The sequence below is a fragment of the Athene cunicularia genome (assembly GCF_003259725.1).
Source record: "Athene cunicularia isolate RWA chromosome 11 unlocalized genomic scaffold, athCun1 chr11_part1, whole genome shotgun sequence".
Classification (NCBI taxonomy): Eukaryota; Metazoa; Chordata; class Aves; order Strigiformes; family Strigidae; genus Athene; species Athene cunicularia.
The window spans coordinates 19275092-19285215 of NW_020799113.1; the positions used below are offsets into that span (position 1 = coordinate 19275092).

Here is a 10124-nt window from a genome sequence, read left to right on the forward strand (position 1 = left end):
CCCCCCCCCCCCCCCCCACCCCGTGCTGTGGAATGTCGAATCACAACACCAAAGCAGTTTTTATTGTTAAAGGGGTGTAAATTAGAGCAAGTACAACCTGTTAGGTACTGTCAATGCAGGAAGTAACACTATCAATAAAGTAACAAAATCAGCTCTAACACAATTCTAACCTTGTTACCCAGAGGAAGAACCGCCTCAGCTTGTTGAAGAGTTGTTAAGCTAACTTTGCTACCCTTATCAATTAAGAGCTTAAAATATTCACATTTACAGAACTAAAATATTTACAACACAGCACATTATTTCTCATCTGTAATCCTTTTCAGTCCTCAGTGTGCATACATGCTAGAAACCCTGGAACAGTAAGCAACTCCACAGGAGTAATTCTCAAGCAAGGCACATACTCTTGCTGCACTCAGTGATGCGGGCCAAGCAGTGTTGAATTTCACACTAGTTCTACGCCCTTTGAATTTAAGTACTTTTCTCCCCCGGTTCTTCTGTCATTTATTTAGTACAAGGCACTCAAGTCTGGGTTCTGGCTGCATTTTTTCTTTGGTAAGTCTATTTTTAATTGTTTATCAGCTTCAAAGAACACTACTGAAAAGAAGTTTGTTGGAGCTGTGGATACTCAGTGATAGTGAGCTTTTAAAAAAGCATTTGCAATTTCTCTCTTTTCATTTAACACTTACTCTGTAAAAATCACATATGCTATATACATTCACTGACCAGAAAAGGGGATGCTTAGAGGATATGTGGGGTGTGCTCTGCTGCTAAGGCCACATTAAGACTGCTGACGCAAGCTGCATCCTTGCCAGGTTCTGTGCTGGTGAGAGCTTGCGCACAGTGGTGGTAGGCATATAAAATAGTTACTGTTAGTCACTAAGTTTTTATTCCTGGCTTGTAACCCTGAAGAAGACTACCATTTTCTAAAACTTAAAAACTTGTAGATTAACACAAGGAAGTCTTAAGTGTGAAGGACTTCTCCATTGAGAAGACACCTGATGTAAGGCGAACGCCTCCCACATGGAACTGTACCATCTTGGAAGTTTCATCACTGGACAAAAATACACCAGCACTCTTCAATAGAGCACAATTAATAGAATGGAAGCATCCTTTTATCTACTGCTATTCTTTTACCCTAACTTTGGGCTTCCTAAGTTTTGAATCAAGAAACAGTTTTCTTCCAATTTTCAAAACCTAATCTTCTGCTTGACAAATGACTTGACAGTGGAGATATCTGTTTTGTGTTAAGATTGTACCCAAGCTCTTAGTAGGGGAAAAGAGAAACAAAAACCATAACATCTGTAGCTCTTTTCCACGCTACAGACAACACAAATTCAGAAGAGTTTACAGGGACATCTGCAAATTACAACCGATGATAAATTAATGCAAGTCCCTTCTCTCTCTACAAGGTATTGACCCTGCTTAAGGAATTAAGTTACTGGAGTTTTTTTAAGAGATGTTTTGAAGTAAGCAGCTCAAGACACCGCTCAAAGACTATCAACCTACTAACGTTCAACTCAAGGAGCAAAGTTTCCCAGCACCACAAACATACATACTTCAAAAAAGCAAGGCATACTTCTTCTGATCCACACCATGGTAATGTCCCAGAGGGAAGAAAAGCCACTCCTACCCTCCTTTACTGGAAAGATAGCCTACTTCTCTTACAGTATCCAGTGTATTTTCTGGCAGAAAATACCTTGCTTGAATTTACATTCCAATTAGATCTTTGACATATGGGCAAGGTTTGATATGCCTGAAGGAAAACATGGATAAGCTGAAAATTTAAGTGTCCATTTTTGAGCTCAGCACACTGACATACACAGGAAAGAGCCCATTAGAGGGCTGCCAAAACAGTGACATAGTAAGAGCACAAGACCTACAAGAGCAGACTGACAGAGCTGTGAGAAGGCCAAGGGGAGATCTTGCTGGTACCTTCAAATAACAGGAGAGCAAGTAAAAGATGAAACCACGCTCTGAGGTACACAGTGAAAGAACAAAATACAACAGGCAAGCTGCAACAGTGGTCAAACATTGGAGCAGGCTGCTCCAAGATGTTGTGGAAATGCTAATCCTTCAGCTATTGAAAATATTTGCTAAATACAGCCCTAAAACTCATCTAACTTCAAAGCTGGCCCTGCACTGTGCCAGGGGCTGAACAGGTACCGTAAGAAGTCCCTTCCAACCCAAATTATTTTAGCATTCTCTGGCACTATATAAAATGAAGGATATGCTTAAACTTCAAACACAAAACAGTGAGGGTTTTTTCATCTACACAGTTATAACTATACGCTCTTAGAACGGAGAGATTTATTGGTCTCAGCATTCGCTTCCACACAATATCTAGAGGACCTGGAACACTTCTGCAAGATGTCCAACACTGACCAGTTCTTTAGCTAACGTGCAGAAGTACAGTCATTCTTGGCAATCTACCAGTGACCTGCACTTTCAGAGCAGTGAATATACAAAGCTGCCTAGTATTTAAGGGTACAGCACTAGAAGAGCACAGGCTTAGCATATCATTGTTTAGGAGACACAAAACCACTTGTGACAGGAAGTCAAAGAAGGGCTGTACAAAGACCATCATCAGACAAGGCTCCCATATGAAAAGGTGGAAGCAGTACTGACAAGGGACTTCACTACTTTTTTTAATTTGCAGAAGAAAACCCAGGACCACAGTGAGTACATCGAAACTAAGAAAAAAAAAAAAGTGTCTTTGAAGAAATAAGGATCAATGTGTGCTCTTTTCTCCAGAATCTTAACAAGAGGTTACATCTTGAGTGCCAAAAGTGGGAAGAGGCAGCTCTGGGACAAGAACAAATGGTAACACATCATAGCAACCAACAACTGCACTGGATCAAGTACTTCTAACCAGGAAGAGCCAGACTGATAACAGAACAGGACAAACATTTGATGCTATCTCCCTTCTTTGAATATGGTCGAACTGGAGAAAACATCCCTAAGGATTTGTTTGCACAAGCCTTTCAAAGCAGATGTCTCCAAAAACATTACAGATGTCAGGCAAGTCAGACACCTGAATATTTGATAGTCTGCTCCATCATACTGTTGTGGAAGCTGCCAAATTCTTCATGTAGGTCAAAATGCTGGTAGAACAGGGAGAGGATGCAGCTGCTTCAACAGGACACAACTATTTCCACACACACTACAGGAGCCAAGTAGACTTCTCTGAGCTCATATAATGCTCTAGTAGCTCAGAGTAGGTAGGAGTCAACAGTGGTCATTCCTAAGGAAAGGAGGGCATTAATATGGAAGGTAGGCAAGGATCAAGTAATCAATGAGTACCTTTTGAGAATTCAGTATTGCCACAGGAAGCGATAAATCTCTCTTCAAAGATCAGAAGTGGCAGTAAGTTATATACTCAGCAGGAATGCTGGATAACACTAACTTCTTCCATCCTCCAAAAAGAAAAGAAAAGAAAAAAGGTTTTAACAATCTGATAAGCTTTGACTGAAACTACTATCCTTCAAAAATTTGATTTTTTTCCAACTTGTAATCTGAAAACTCCTGAAGTGCCTCAAGGGTCCTCTCACAGTACATACTGGGAAACCAAAACTAAAGTTTATATTGCACCTCCACTGCAAACAGTTTAGCACATCAGAGAAAGCTACTGCTTTAAAATGTAGTATTGTTACACTTACATCAAGTACATACAATCCAAAACAGGGCATTTTTAACTCAGTAGCATTTCTTGCTTTCATTTTAAATCTCTGGATGTTAAAGGTGATTTCAAGGAAAGGGCTTTGCAAATCAAATACAAGGAGACAGAGAAACTATACAAGAAGCTGAAGTAATTGGCCAAAAATCACTACTGGTTCTACAGCAGTGAAAAGCTCTTCCAGGAGCCAGTCCAGAGCAACGATGTCTCTTTCATCATTGAACAATGGGAGAATTCAATTCCCTTGACAGTGATTTTAAACATACAGCAAAGTTTACTGCTCTATTTCAAAAGAGTAAAAAATGTTTACAAATATACAAATGCTGCCATTACTACTTGTGGTCTCAACCACCTTTTCAGAAAGCCTCTACTGCAAAACATTTTGAGGCATGGTTCCACAAAGGCTTAAATCAAACTCAGAGCTGCAGTTTTTCCACATCCACTGACATCTAACTGCCCCTCACGTCTTCTGTTTTTAGGGGGTGGAGGGAAGGGATGGACACACACAGGAAGCAAATTCAGCTGACCAACTTAACTGCCTGGAGATGCAACTGCTAGCACACAAGTGGAAGGAGATGGGGTCACAACAGACCTGATGCAAGCCAACTTAATTTTCCAGGGAAGCCATGACTTTTACTTCCCGAAAATGTGATGGTGATATTCCCAATATAGCAAGAGCTGTTAAATTCACTTGTATAGCTTCTTTCAACAGGTTGTGAAAAAAGAAAAAAAATTCCTTTCTCCAACACAAACATAAAAAAATGCACCCTTACAAGGAGAGATCAGTGTCCATTTAATCCATCAGTCTGTCTCCAAAAGCTCAAGCAGTGAATGCTGTGTCAGGAGAACAGTCAGTCATGTCTGTAGTTTACCACCCTCATCCCAACACCCAGCCATGGAATTAGGGATTTTTAGCCTTTGGACCTGCTGATCCCTTTCCAAACCTACAGTGTCTTCAGTCTCCTACTTAAAGAGGTTTTCCTTCAATTGCGATCTACCCATTTCTCCTTCCTACAAGCTACAGGCTCACAACGCTCACTGCATCCACCTGCAGTGCCTTGTGTGAGTGCTAGGAACCACACCACAGAACAGCAATCAGACTGGACAGAGATGGAGTTTCTGCAAAGAACAAAAGTAGCAGCAGCAGAGCTGCCCTGTTGGCCTTCTTACAAACAGCCAGGAGAAACCAGAACTGCCAAACTTAACATGAGGTGCTTCCGTTGAAACTACCATCCAGAGCAGCACCTGGATTATATGCTAGTTAGCTCCACAGCTGAGAGTTCTCAAACTTACACTTCCCCCTTACCACCTTTTTAACATGTGTAATACATGAAAAGTACTTTTAGCTTTCACCAACCTCCACCTAGAGATGCTTAGTCCACCATGAAGCTACTCACTGTAACATTCTGGAGAGCTCAAAGTGTCAAGCATTTGTGTCAAGTCTCCACACGTGATGTGTTATCATAGTTCAAAAATTATTAAGTGTTGCCTACTCCTTCCATAGCTTTACTCTCCCTAGTTTCATTCCTGATCAGTATTTTACTCAGCATCCACTTTAAAACAAGGATCACTGGATATAAAATAATTTTACACAACACATAAATGCACTATATAAAATATGATTCAATAAACAATTTTATGTAATACAAAATAAGTAATTTTATAAAGCTGCATTTCCTGAAGTGGATTCAATAAAAATCACCTTGCTTCACCCTCATGGAGCATCTTCCATGCTGTGAACCGGGAAGGGAGAAGCCCTTTACTGACACAGGCTTGGGACTGGCTGGACAGCAGCACTGCTGACAAGGTCCTAGGGCTACATGGCAGACAGCAAACTGAACAGGAGACAGCAGTGTGCCCTGGCAAAGAAGTAACATTTCTCCTACCAACAACTCACTAATACTATAGTCACAGATAAGGAATTTTACACTTGCAAATTTCAAGTAAATATATGGGACACTACTTTGACACACCTCCAATACATTATATCAATACTTGCTCACTTTCTCCTGTTCAGAAGATTTTACTAGCTTCATCATGTTCTGCATTTCTAAACTTATCTCTTCAAAAAGAGGGAAGCTGGTGAAAGAGAAGAGATGCTCCCATCTTTTTTCTTTAGCATGATCATCTCTCATTTGATCACCGAGTCTGACCTCTTATGAATTACAGCTCTCTAAATGTATGTGAAACAAAAGAAGTTTAGTACCTTGCAGCTGGCTGAAGCAATTTCCAGAATTTTTTCCACAATCTTGATTCAAAGATGTTAAGAAATTAAGAAATACACGATTGCTCTTCATATCGCAATCCAATGGTTAATCACCTTCACTGTGAAAACAGTCTTTTAATCTGAATTTATCTGGCTACAAATTATTGTTATGTTTCTCAGCAAGATTTAAAAAAGCTCACTAATATCCAGTATTATCCTTGCCAGGGAGATATCTGAGGACTCTAATCAAATCACCTGTCAAGTTTTGCAGGTAGGCTGTACAGTGAACTCTTAACATTTCACTGCATGGCATTACTTCTTAGGTCTCCATCAAAATGGAGATCAATCCCCCTTGCAGACAGTAATTTGTTTGTTTTTCAAGTGCTGATGCCAGAACCATACATAATATTTTGGTAATGACTTCAACCCACCCCACACAGGCAAGAATGTATCTCTACTCATTCAATTAATGCATTCAAGAACCACATTTTCTTCTTTGTCACAGCATCACCTTGGAAACTCACGTTTTAAGCTGTTTATTCACTATGACTCCAAAATGACTCAGTCACTGCTTTCTAGGATACCTTATGTCTTGATTTAAATTCAGCTGAACTGCCTTGTTCCCCAGTGCCCAGCTTAACATACAGCAGCCTTAGCACAGACCTCTCAATGGATCTGCCTCACCTGACAATCATGATGGTTGCCTTAGCACTACTTGCCTTTACATGAAGCATAATTTCATCATGCAAATGTTTTCAGTCAACAGACATTTTGCACCAACAAATTCAGTAATGAAAACAAATTGTGACAACCAATTACTGTTTTTTGCTGTACATCCATGGAAACTATACAGTCTTGTTACACCCCTGGACTAGTCCTGAACTGAATGGCATTTACAGAATATAAAAATTAATACTGAATTATCAGTAACGTCCTCAACATCAAGAGAGGTACCTTTAAGAAAGTCAAATAATAAATTTTACAAGCTCCTTTTTCCTCAAATCCTTATTTACTAGGATTAATTACATACTTTTCTCTCTTTGTTAACTAAATTCTGTACTAATAATAAATGGGAGACCTGATAATAAGGAAAACTATACATATATTAACATCGTGCAGTGCTGGTCAAATACCCAGGGTAGCTCAGGTGTCTCTACAGAGCACTGCATTACTAGCTGCCATGTTCATCCACTCCATCTCCTTCTAGTATCACTGTATCAGCTCTTCTCCAACCTCCTAGAATTTCTCTAGTGTTCCAAAGTTTAACTATACAGTATTCCTTCCAATGCTACGGCTAGGGATACTCCAGTGTTAAAAATGGAAAAAAAAAATACACTGGCCAAGGTAAACATATCTCTCACCTCCCAATGTACTTTGGTGATGGGTTTTCTGAGTGGGTTTTTTTCATGTTTTGCCAGCATAGGCATTTCAGAACAGCAACCTAATTCTAAATACCTGAAAGAAGGAGTAAGGATACCTCTAAGATCCCAATTAAGGCAAGTAATATTCTTTGTATAATTGGACCAAGCTACATTCTCCTCTACTTTACAGATAGCTACTTTACCTGCTGACGTTTGAGACATATACAAGCTTCTAAGTGTGATGCATATTAATACAGACAAAGGTGTATTTCATGCTCCAAACAATCTGTGATTTGGCTTCTGTTTTGTTAGAATTTGACAAGTTCAATGATGTCAACAGAAATTTTTAGATTCTGGGGAAAAAAGAAGAGAGGTAAAGTAAGATCTTCAGTATAAGCTGAATTTAGTTCAGTCTCTTTACATTTGAGTGAAGCTTTTCAGCGAAATCCATGAAGCTTTAGAAGCTTTGTGAGTTTGTTTCTACTGCAGAGATGTAAGACAATGCTAATGGGTGACAAAACATATTTGGGCATACTACCCGAACTACAGGGTGTAAAGAAAATACCTTGTAGCACAGCTTGCTGCACTACTACTAGTAGGGTATCCCTCCCCTGTGCTACCTGGTCAGCTTACCATAACTGATTGCTGCACCTCTTGTGCTTTTCAATGCTTTTAGACATACCTGGCTTCACCTCTTAATAGCAACTCCACAGAGCACACTAAAATCCTTAGGCAGCTGACTGCAAAAAGTGGGAGAACTAGAACTAAAGGGTCTCTAAAGACAAAGCTTATACGTAAGAGATACAGCCGTAAACATCTACAACTTACAACTTTATCTGTAGGGATAGTTTAAGAATAATTCTTCAGGAATCCATTTTATCACAGATGTCCCCTAAGTAATGCATATTAACCGTGCCATTCTTGAGAGCTGTCTCTGTACTACTTCTGTATTTTCACCTGTTAGGAATCATATTAGAAAGACATTAAGACTTAATAGTTTCCATGGTTTTATAATACTAAATGAAGGAAGCTTCACTTTAGCTTTCATTTCTATTAGACACCAAAACTGAGTTGTTCAGTGTACAGTTACCTGAAAATTAATGCGACCTGAAACATAAAACTCCCGTACTCACCTCATGTTTATTCTACTCTTCCTTTCAAAGTTAATTTTGTTAATCAGAAAATACTGAGAGCACTGAGCTAAGCAGTTACTATTCAGTTTCCATATTAAATGTCTCTAGAATAAGCATATCTCACTTAATTCCTGAAGAATGACAGATTATTGGAGAGAAGGGGGAGCAGCAGCAGAATGGGGTGTTTTAAAGGAAGCTCAAATACCCTTCAGTACAAAAAAAGCAACATCTTCAGTTACAGTCAGTACAGGACAAAGATTCTTTCCAAGTTTCTGCAAAAAATCTGAAAAAAAAAAAGCGCCATGCTCTGAACCATTTTTATGAGCAGTAAATGTAACCTTTGAACAAAAAAAGGAAATTTCCTGGATCCGTGCATGTCTCTAAGACCACGCAGCAATGGAGAGCATTAGAACTTGGCACTGTATTGAAATTTCAAGGTTTAGTACAACAGAGACTGAACTGGGCATCTGAACTAGAGCCAAATGGATGATCAGAGGTTTAAAGTTAAGCAAACAAATCAGTACAGTTCAGTAAATTAACAGAAACAAAACAACCACCGAGTCAAAGCTTCGGTTTCTTTCAGCTCCAGTGTGGAAGCTGCAGACTAGCAGTTCAGTGTGTGCCTTCACATGTGCAGGTAGCATCGGTGCCTGCTTCTTATGACATGTATGCCTGGAGCACGTACAAGCACAGGAGGAAGCAGCATTTGCCATTCTAATGCTCTACTACCCCCCTCAAGCATTCCCTCTCTGGTAAAGAAGAGGTAAGAGAAGCAAGAGTTGCCAGGATGGGTGAATCAGGGAGTTTTTATGCAAATATCATATATATAATGAAATAGCTAACATACAAAAAACTGTTGAGACAGAACAAGAAGAGCTATCCAGAGGTCAGAGCTCACAGAGCTTGCTGTTACAAGTGATGAAGTATGAGGGATAAGGACAAGGAATAGACTGGCTCTTACTTCTCAGAGAGCAGATAAGCCTAATAATGCTCAACATCTAACTTCCAAAAAGTCTTCATTAGAAAAGCAGTTGTTCTTGGACATCAAGTGCTAAGGGGAAGAGAAGAAATTAAGTTCCGGAGTAGGCTCTATACAGAAATTCCTAAGCAAGTTAGTAATCACATATAATTAGATTTTTCAGGTAAATGCTGAATAAACAGAAGAATAACATGGTTCAGCTTCTGGCATTTCCAAGACAACAGCAATGGTACCACATCAGGCAGGTATCAACCTGCAGACACAAGAACTGGGAACAATACACACATATTAGCCATGGTTCATGTTCCAGATACAGCCTGCTAATACGAAAAGCAGTTCTTGAAATAGCTCTTTCCCCCAGTAACGCTTCAGGCATGAGTTGCCAGCAAACTTAATGCTGTAGTGACAGTTTCCCAAGCTCTGTCTGAATTGGACAAGACTCGCTGTATTATTTCAGTTGCAGGGCCACTTGGGGCTACAGGAACCCAAGTTTCACACCTTTTGCTCAGACATTACTCCTCAAAAATATTCCACAAAGTTTCAAGAGCGTTAATGAAGCCATTCCGTGCATCTTAATAACCCTCCTCATGTACAGTGTTGAGAGGACATGAGAATTGAGCTAGCCCTACACATCCAGAAGAAAGGCAAAATAGAAGTAAAAAAAAATAAAAATCAACCTAGAAAAAGGAAAGCATTGCTTTGCCCTTATACTAAAATTGCTCCTTCCTTCAGTTCTAATGATGTCTTCTGTACTGAAGTGCTAGGTATAGCT

The 10124-nt window shown here is 39.6% G+C and overlaps 1 protein-coding gene across 8 annotated transcripts in view; it reads right to left on the reverse strand.

Annotated features, from left to right (window-relative positions):
* Positions 1 to 9424, reverse strand: part of CTCF (CCCTC-binding factor) — a 34091-nt gene extending 24667 nt beyond the window's left edge. For 5 of the 8 annotated variants that reach the window (XM_026856930.1, XM_026856928.1, XM_026856923.1 and 2 more), the window contains exons 1-3: positions 9221 to 9424; positions 7444 to 7593; positions 3301 to 3413 (exon numbers count right to left, since the gene is read on the reverse strand). The gene's annotated coding sequence lies outside the window, so the exon portion shown is untranslated. Of the gene's footprint in view, positions 1 to 3300; positions 3414 to 4209; positions 4375 to 5879; positions 5999 to 7443; positions 7594 to 9220 lie in introns of those variants that run through there. The other 3 variants (XM_026856926.1, XM_026856933.1, XM_026856927.1) reach the window with 3 other exon arrangements.
* Between the last annotated feature and the right edge of the window lie 700 nt (positions 9425 to 10124).